This window comes from Trachemys scripta, chromosome 4 (genome assembly GCF_013100865.1).
Source record: "Trachemys scripta elegans isolate TJP31775 chromosome 4, CAS_Tse_1.0, whole genome shotgun sequence".
Taxonomy (NCBI): Eukaryota; Metazoa; Chordata; order Testudines; family Emydidae; genus Trachemys; species Trachemys scripta.
In genome coordinates, this window is record NC_048301.1 from 125,342,760 (window position 1) to 125,349,829 (window position 7,070).

Below are 7,070 nucleotides of genomic sequence, written 5' to 3' on the forward strand. Positions count from 1 at the left end.
GAGGATCAGGGTGGACATTGCCAGATGGAAAAAGACAAAAACAATAAGGAAAGAAAATATTATTTTATGCCATGGAGCTTTATATTGAGCATTTCAAAAATGTAAAAGCTCCAAAAAGCAGCCAGGCTGAATCCCTTGCTAAATTCCTCATTGAAAGTCATTTCTGTTTGGAAGTAAAATAGGACAATCTAATGCAATACTGTTGATTGGAGGTACTCCAGGAGCCCCTATGGATCCCATCCAAGATCAGGGCCACATTGTGCTGGGTGCTGAGCTAACATATAGTAAGAGACAGTCCCTGCCCTGAAGCGCTGACAGTCTAAACAGACAAGAGGTAAAGGGTGGGTGGGGAAACTGAAGCATAGAGAGGAGAAGTGACTTGCCCAAGGCCAGCGACAAGGCGAGAGCCAGAGCGGGGAATACAACCCAGGTCTCATGAGTCCAGTGTCCTAACATTCTCTCATTTAAAATACTACTAAACTCAACACTTGAACAGAGCTGACCTGATTGCTTTGACAATCTGACAGGCACAAATTTTGCTCTTGACCAGAGACTCAGTCTGGATATTACGTGTGCGTTTTGTTGTGGCGGGACGAGGTGATTGCTCCTGACAAGGTGGAAGGCATGAAGGAAATCAGCTGTGGTGAATCTGCGCGTATGAGTCGGTGGAAGGGAGGGTGGTTCTTTGAGGATCCTCAACTCAGAGGCTCGCTGCAAAGATTCCCAGTGGTTGCCGTTGCTTTTCCTTCATTGTGTTTTTCATGCGACTCGGCTCATCCTTAAGAGTTGGATGGAAAAAAAGATAAAGGGGCAGGGGTGGGAGAGGGGGTGGAATGAAAAGATGAAAAGTCAGCAAGGCGTGTGGGTGGGGGGGAATCAGCATCTGTCCTTCGTTCAATAAAGTTTGCAGAGCAAATCGCCTTCTTTACAGTAAAAAGAAGAACAGGAGTACTTGTGGCACCTTACAGTGTAAACAGCTCCTCAATAACCTGAGCTGGAGAACATGGGACTGGCTGGCGGTGCTGGGGAGAGAGTCCAGCTCCCTATTGTAACAGCAGCTCTGTCTCTGTCAGAGCGGCATCTTTCGCTCCCTCTTTCTATTGCACTCACACGCCGTGCACAACTCCAGCTCTCCCACCTCCCTTCTGCAACCCGAATGAGCTCCGTAGCACATCCTCAGTGCAGATGGCGGGCATCCCTGGGGGTCTGTCGGTGCACTGCAGCTGGATGTAATTTGGGGGCTGCCGACTCTGCTGTTCATCCCAGCACTAATTCCGAGCAGCAACATGTCCCCCTCTTTGAGCCCCTTTCTAATGGGTTCCAGGACAGGCCACTTCCTCATTAGGAGCCACACGGGAGACATTTGCATTAGTTAGTCCTAGGCAGTCCACCAGTCTTATCCTTAGTGCAGCCCATCCCACTCCACCCCATTCTGGTCTATAGTTATTGGATCCTTTAGCTTAGCCCAGCCAGCCCCCTTCAATTCATTCTAGCCCAGCTGATCCAACCCTCGTTAGCCTAGCCCAGCTCAGGCCAGCTCATAGTCTAGTCTAGCCCAGTCCACTTTACTCTAGTTCCCAGTGAAGGCTCAATTTGGTGGCCCTCATTCCACCTTCCCTTGAAGCTCCACTTGGTGGATTACCAGCAACACCATCTCAGGACCTAACCAGATCAGCTACAACATCACCAGCTCATTCACCTGCACGTCCACCAATGTTATATATGCCATCAGATGCCAGCAATGCCCCTCTGCTATGTACATTGGCCAAACTGGACAGTCACTACACAAGAGGATAAATGGACACAAGTCAGATATCAGGAATGGCAATATACAAAAACCTGTAGGAGAACACTTCAACCTCCCTGGCCACACAATAGCAGATGTAAAGGTTGCCATCTTACAGCAAAAAAACTTCAGGACCAGACTCCAAAGAGAAACTGCTGAGCTCCAGTTCATTTGCAAATTTGACACCATCAGATCAGGATTAAACAAAGACTGTGAATGGCTATCCAACTACAGAAGCAGTTTCTCCTCCCTTGGTGTTCACACCTCAACTGCTAGCAGAGCACCTCACCCTCCCCGATTGAACTAACCTCGTTATCTCCATATTGATTTATACCTGCCTCTGGAGATTTCCATTACTTGCATCTGAAGAAGTGAGGTTCTTACCCACGAAAGCTTATGCTCCCAATACTTCTGTTAGTCTTAAAGGTGCCACAGGACCCTCTGTTGCTTTTTGGTGGATTATGTCACCTCTGAGCACCATGAACCAGATGTTCTCAAATCTGATCCGTCCTGTGCCAGTCCGCTGGTCGTGCCTTGGCAATCATGCTTTGCCTAGAGAGGAGTCCCGCCTCCAGTAGCTATGCAGAATACGTGCACTCACATGTCTATTTCAGTATAAATCAGGCAGCTCCGAAGTCACATAGCCCTGTCATTCAACTCTCTAATCTACAATGCACAGGGGATGCTGCTTCTAGTGAACGCGAAAAGAGCCAAGCGCCGTGCAGAACGATGCAGGCTGAAAGCTCAACATTGTTACAATGATCCTGGCTCATTCAGTGACGTGACAGGGCGATCCCTGAGCATATCTACACTGCAGCTGGGAGCGAGGCCTCCCAGTCCAGATAGAGAGAGATGCACTGGCTGGGCTCAGGCTAGCAGGGTAAAAACAGCTGTGGTGTGGATGGTGTGACTCCAGCAGAGACCTGGGCGAGGTGCGTGAGCTCAGACCCAGGGGTCTGGTGGGCTTGAGAACCTGAGCTGCGACATCCAAACTTTTTTGTGGGCACTAGTTTGAGCTCCACTAGTGCAAGTCTGTCTGGGCTGGGCGGGGCAGAGTGACCCTGCAGTGTAGCCATGGCCTGCGAGACTCCTGGGCTGCGCAGGAAGCGTTGCTGGTAGTTCAGGAGTTACCAGTTCCCCTCTGGGTCAGTGAACCCAGCATTGAGGCGCTGTGCTGCCTTTTAATTGAGACATAAAAGTGAGGCCCTGCCCTCTCATGGCTTTTCAAGTGTCCCATTTCCTGCATCATTAGGGGAGTGACTGAACTCCAAACTGGAGAATTCCATTCTGGTTCCCAAAATTCCCCCTCCACTTCCCAGCTGGAAGCACAATTCTTTTTCTCCTCCTAGCCCCAAACTGTTATACCTACTAAACAGCCGCCTCATTTGGGCCCAGAGGTGGCTGCATTTCCATGGTGGGTGAAGTGATCCCCATTTATAGCATGTTATGCGAGGCTCCTGTGCACAAAAATCAAAGCGCAAAGCTTGGCAATGCGCAGGTCTCTGTTTGGGAGGGAAGATGATCAGTGGAAAAAATATGTTGCTTCATAATAAAAGGATTCCACTGTAATAATTCATAGCACAGAAATGCAGCATGATTTATTTCCTTCCATCTGTTAATCCCCTGGATACTTCACACAGCATTCTAGAAGCAGAGTGGGGAAGGGAGGGGCTTGCTAGCCATACTCATTTGCATGCTGCTTCCCAGCATGCTTTATGCAGCTCAAATGGAGTTACCCACCAATGGGGGTTCTCCTGATGTTGGCCAGGAATGTCCCATGTCCAAATATCATGGTATGTAGGAGCATCCCAAAATATCTGCGGAGCCACCACGCCACGCCACAAACTCCTCCGCTGGCCACGTTTTTCAAACTGGAGGGCGTCAGAAAGCAAAGAAACCTCGAGGCTGAGGTTTTTAAAAAATGCAGAGAGGGTTTGGACACCTCAATCACATGCTCAGATCCCTTAGGGAGCCTTTGCTACTGTCAGTCCATGTGCTTGCTGCTTAACTCTGTGTCCCCAGGACTGGAAAAATCTTTAAAGTGGTCTGGTGGGTTGGGTGAAGGAATGGCTGGGTACAGCCCTATGGCTAGGGATATACAGGAGGTCACACTAGATTATTGTAAGAGTCCCTTCTGGCTGTAAAATCAATGGTTCTATGACATTATAATACCCAGCCAATCTCCTCTAAGTAAAACCTATGACACCTTTATTGGAGACTTCCTATAGAGCTTAGATGACTTACCCTGTGCACCCCATTACTCTACCTCCCTATTAGCAGAATCTTATCTCTTCTTCCAGCCAGACTCTTTCCTGACATCATTAAAAACATGGGGAGCTTTGTAACGAGTGCTCTTCAGTTCTGGGTGAGGTGTGGGCCCCAAAACGTCCAAATGCACCGGAAAATCCTCGCAGAATCATCTCAGCGTTCGGAGGCCTCCTGCGTCGCCAGCTTAGTTCTGCGCCTTCCATAGACACAACATTTTGTCCGCTTAGTGAATTGGCCCGGACAAGGGACACTTTCGTATTGCTTTTGCTTTGTTTATCCTGGCAATGGATTCCATCGTCTTAAAAGGCCCAGCCAAGGGAGAGAATGACAGAGGAGGAGGAGGAGAGAGCTTAGTTTGCTACAGCCATTCCCATCCCAAAACGCTCGTCCCACCTTCCCAGACTTGGCTAGTCCACTCCATCCATCATCACGCACCTCACTCTGGACAATCAGGCCTTGGCAAGCTCTTTGTCCATGCTTGGACCGGGATGCTCCATTTCACCAGTGCTTTAAAGGACAGGGACGGGGATGGGGGGGGGAGGGACTGGAAAGAGAATTCCACTCGCTCTCCATGCCCCTGCCAGGTGCTTAAAGTAATAAAAGAGAAAAAAAAACAACATGTTTTGAAATGTTCCCTGGGATGGTTTGGTCATTAAATCCGTGGACAAACATTCCCCGAAGAACAGGCTATGAGAATAAGGGGAATAAATGCACCTTCTCTAGCATCAGGGAAATTAAGCAATGGAAAACTCTGTGCAAGTTACTCAAGGCTTAAAAAGTTCACCCCCAGTATACAGCTCTCGCTCATTCTCCCCCTCCTGCTGGGTTATTACCTGCTGGAGCTTTCATATTTGGCAGTTCTAGAACAGGAGAGGAAAACCAGATGGGGTGGAGGAATTTAACAAACAAGTAATGCTGCCTGTTTCCCGGAGGAGCTGTAAATTGCCTTCCACTCAGGCCCTGATATTGAGGGATACATAACAAAACGACGAAGAGCCAGCCGTGCCTGGGGCCAGTGTAAATCAGCACAAGCCGCGTGGGCCTCTACGGCACTACACCAGTTTACACCAGCTGGGGATCTGGCCCTGCAATCACTTTGTAATGAGCGGTTTTACCGGAGGTGAGCCAAGAAAAATCCACGTGGGAAGATGCAGGCTCATTATTATGAGTACTGTGGTAGCATCTTGAGACCCTAACCCTATTGTGCTAAGTGTTTGCCATAAACACGGTGAGAGACACTCCCTGCCCAGAAGATCTCACAGTCTAGACAGACAAAGGAAGGATTGGAAGCCCATTTTACAGATGGGGAACTGAGGCACAGAAAGTTCAAGTAAGGTGCCCATCTTCACACAAGGAGTCTGTGGCAAGGTCAAGATTGGAACCCAGATCACCTAAGTCCCAGCCCAGTGCCTTAACCTCAAGACTAACCTACTTTTTTCATTAAAAAAGGAAAAAGTTGGAGTGAATTGTTAGTGCTGGATTGACAGCCTTGCAGTCCAGGGGGACTAACTATCATACATCAGTCTGAGTGCTGGACTGACAGCACTTGTATTCCAGCCCTGAAGTCTTGTATGTATCCATAGAATAGACATCTCTGAGTGGGGGAGGGATCCCTTCTTGGGGGGAGGGAATAGTTCAAACTCCGTAGCCAATCCAGTCGTTGTACTCTCTCCTGGGAATGGGGCCAAATCCACACCAATTATTAGGGCAGTTTCCCAACATGAAAACCACGCCCTAGAAACTGGACTGAGACCCATCAAACTCATTCCATCGAGAGACCAAACGGCCACAAGGAGCTTTGATCACTGCCAAAAGGAGCCAGATGGAAAGTGGTGATACAGGGGTTGAAAATCTCAGTGATCAGACACGCATCCAGCCCCAAAGGCATCTGAATTCCCAGCATGCTCTCTCTTACATGTATTTTATTTTATTAAACACTGTGAAAGAAAGAAAGAAAGACGGGCTATTTGTGAGCTGAAATTCATGGCACTGCAAAGACTTTCTGGGAGGTTTGAGTGACGAGGGAGAATCCCACTAGCTCTGTGCTGTGGTGGCTGTTGACCCCGATTGGCATGCCCTCCCCATCCCCTCTCTGTGCAACCCCTTCCTCCCCATTCCTCTTTCCTCTCCCTGTTCCTTTCTTCTGACTATTCTTCTGATTGCTTTAAGTACAGGGAGGGGACATGAAATTCATTAGACTTCACATTTCTCTGGGATTAAATCATCCAAATTGTTTCTCTGGAGCAGAAACCTTTATAAAAGTCCAAACCCTTTTTCTGCGGGGCTGCGCGGCCGCTCATTAGATCTTGGCAGGCTGGGCACCCTCCCGAGGCCAACAACTCTGCTGAATATATCAGCTCGCGGTTATTTATTCGGCACGCTGAGTAATATCACAGAGCCCAGTGAAATGCCAAACATTAGTGATACACCGGTGGGCTGAATATTTAGGAGATTACCCAGGCAGACAGGGACTCCTGCTGCCAGGACCACCCCTCTCCTGAGGTGATCAGCACCAGCACCAGCCTCTTTGGCATTGCCAGGTCACTCCTTTGCTGTGAGGGACTGGCCTGTCCCAGAGCAAGCAGGGGTGGAATCAGGGCTCCTGGTTGCACTCAGCCCTGGATGGAAGAGAGGGTTCAGGCTTTGTGTTTAGACTGCCTGTGCTGTCAGATATTTTAGGCATGTCAGTTTCAGCTGGGTTAGTTTGGGAATCTCCTTCAGTGACTGTGACTGGGGGAAAGGAGGAGTGAGTGCTACATTCAGAGATCCAGACGTCCTGACTCCTTTCCATCTGTCCCTGCTCCTCCCTCTCTCCTAGTGCTTCCTTTGGTCCATTCCCACCCATCCCTGTCTTGTCTCCCCCATTATTTCCCTTCCTTCCTGCCCATCCCCCTTCCGCCTATCCTGCCCCCAACCATCACCTGCAGAAGAGACACTCTGCTTTCAACAAAAATGATTAGGGGTATGGAATGGCTTTCGTATGAGGAGAGATTAATAAGACAGTGACTTTTCAGGT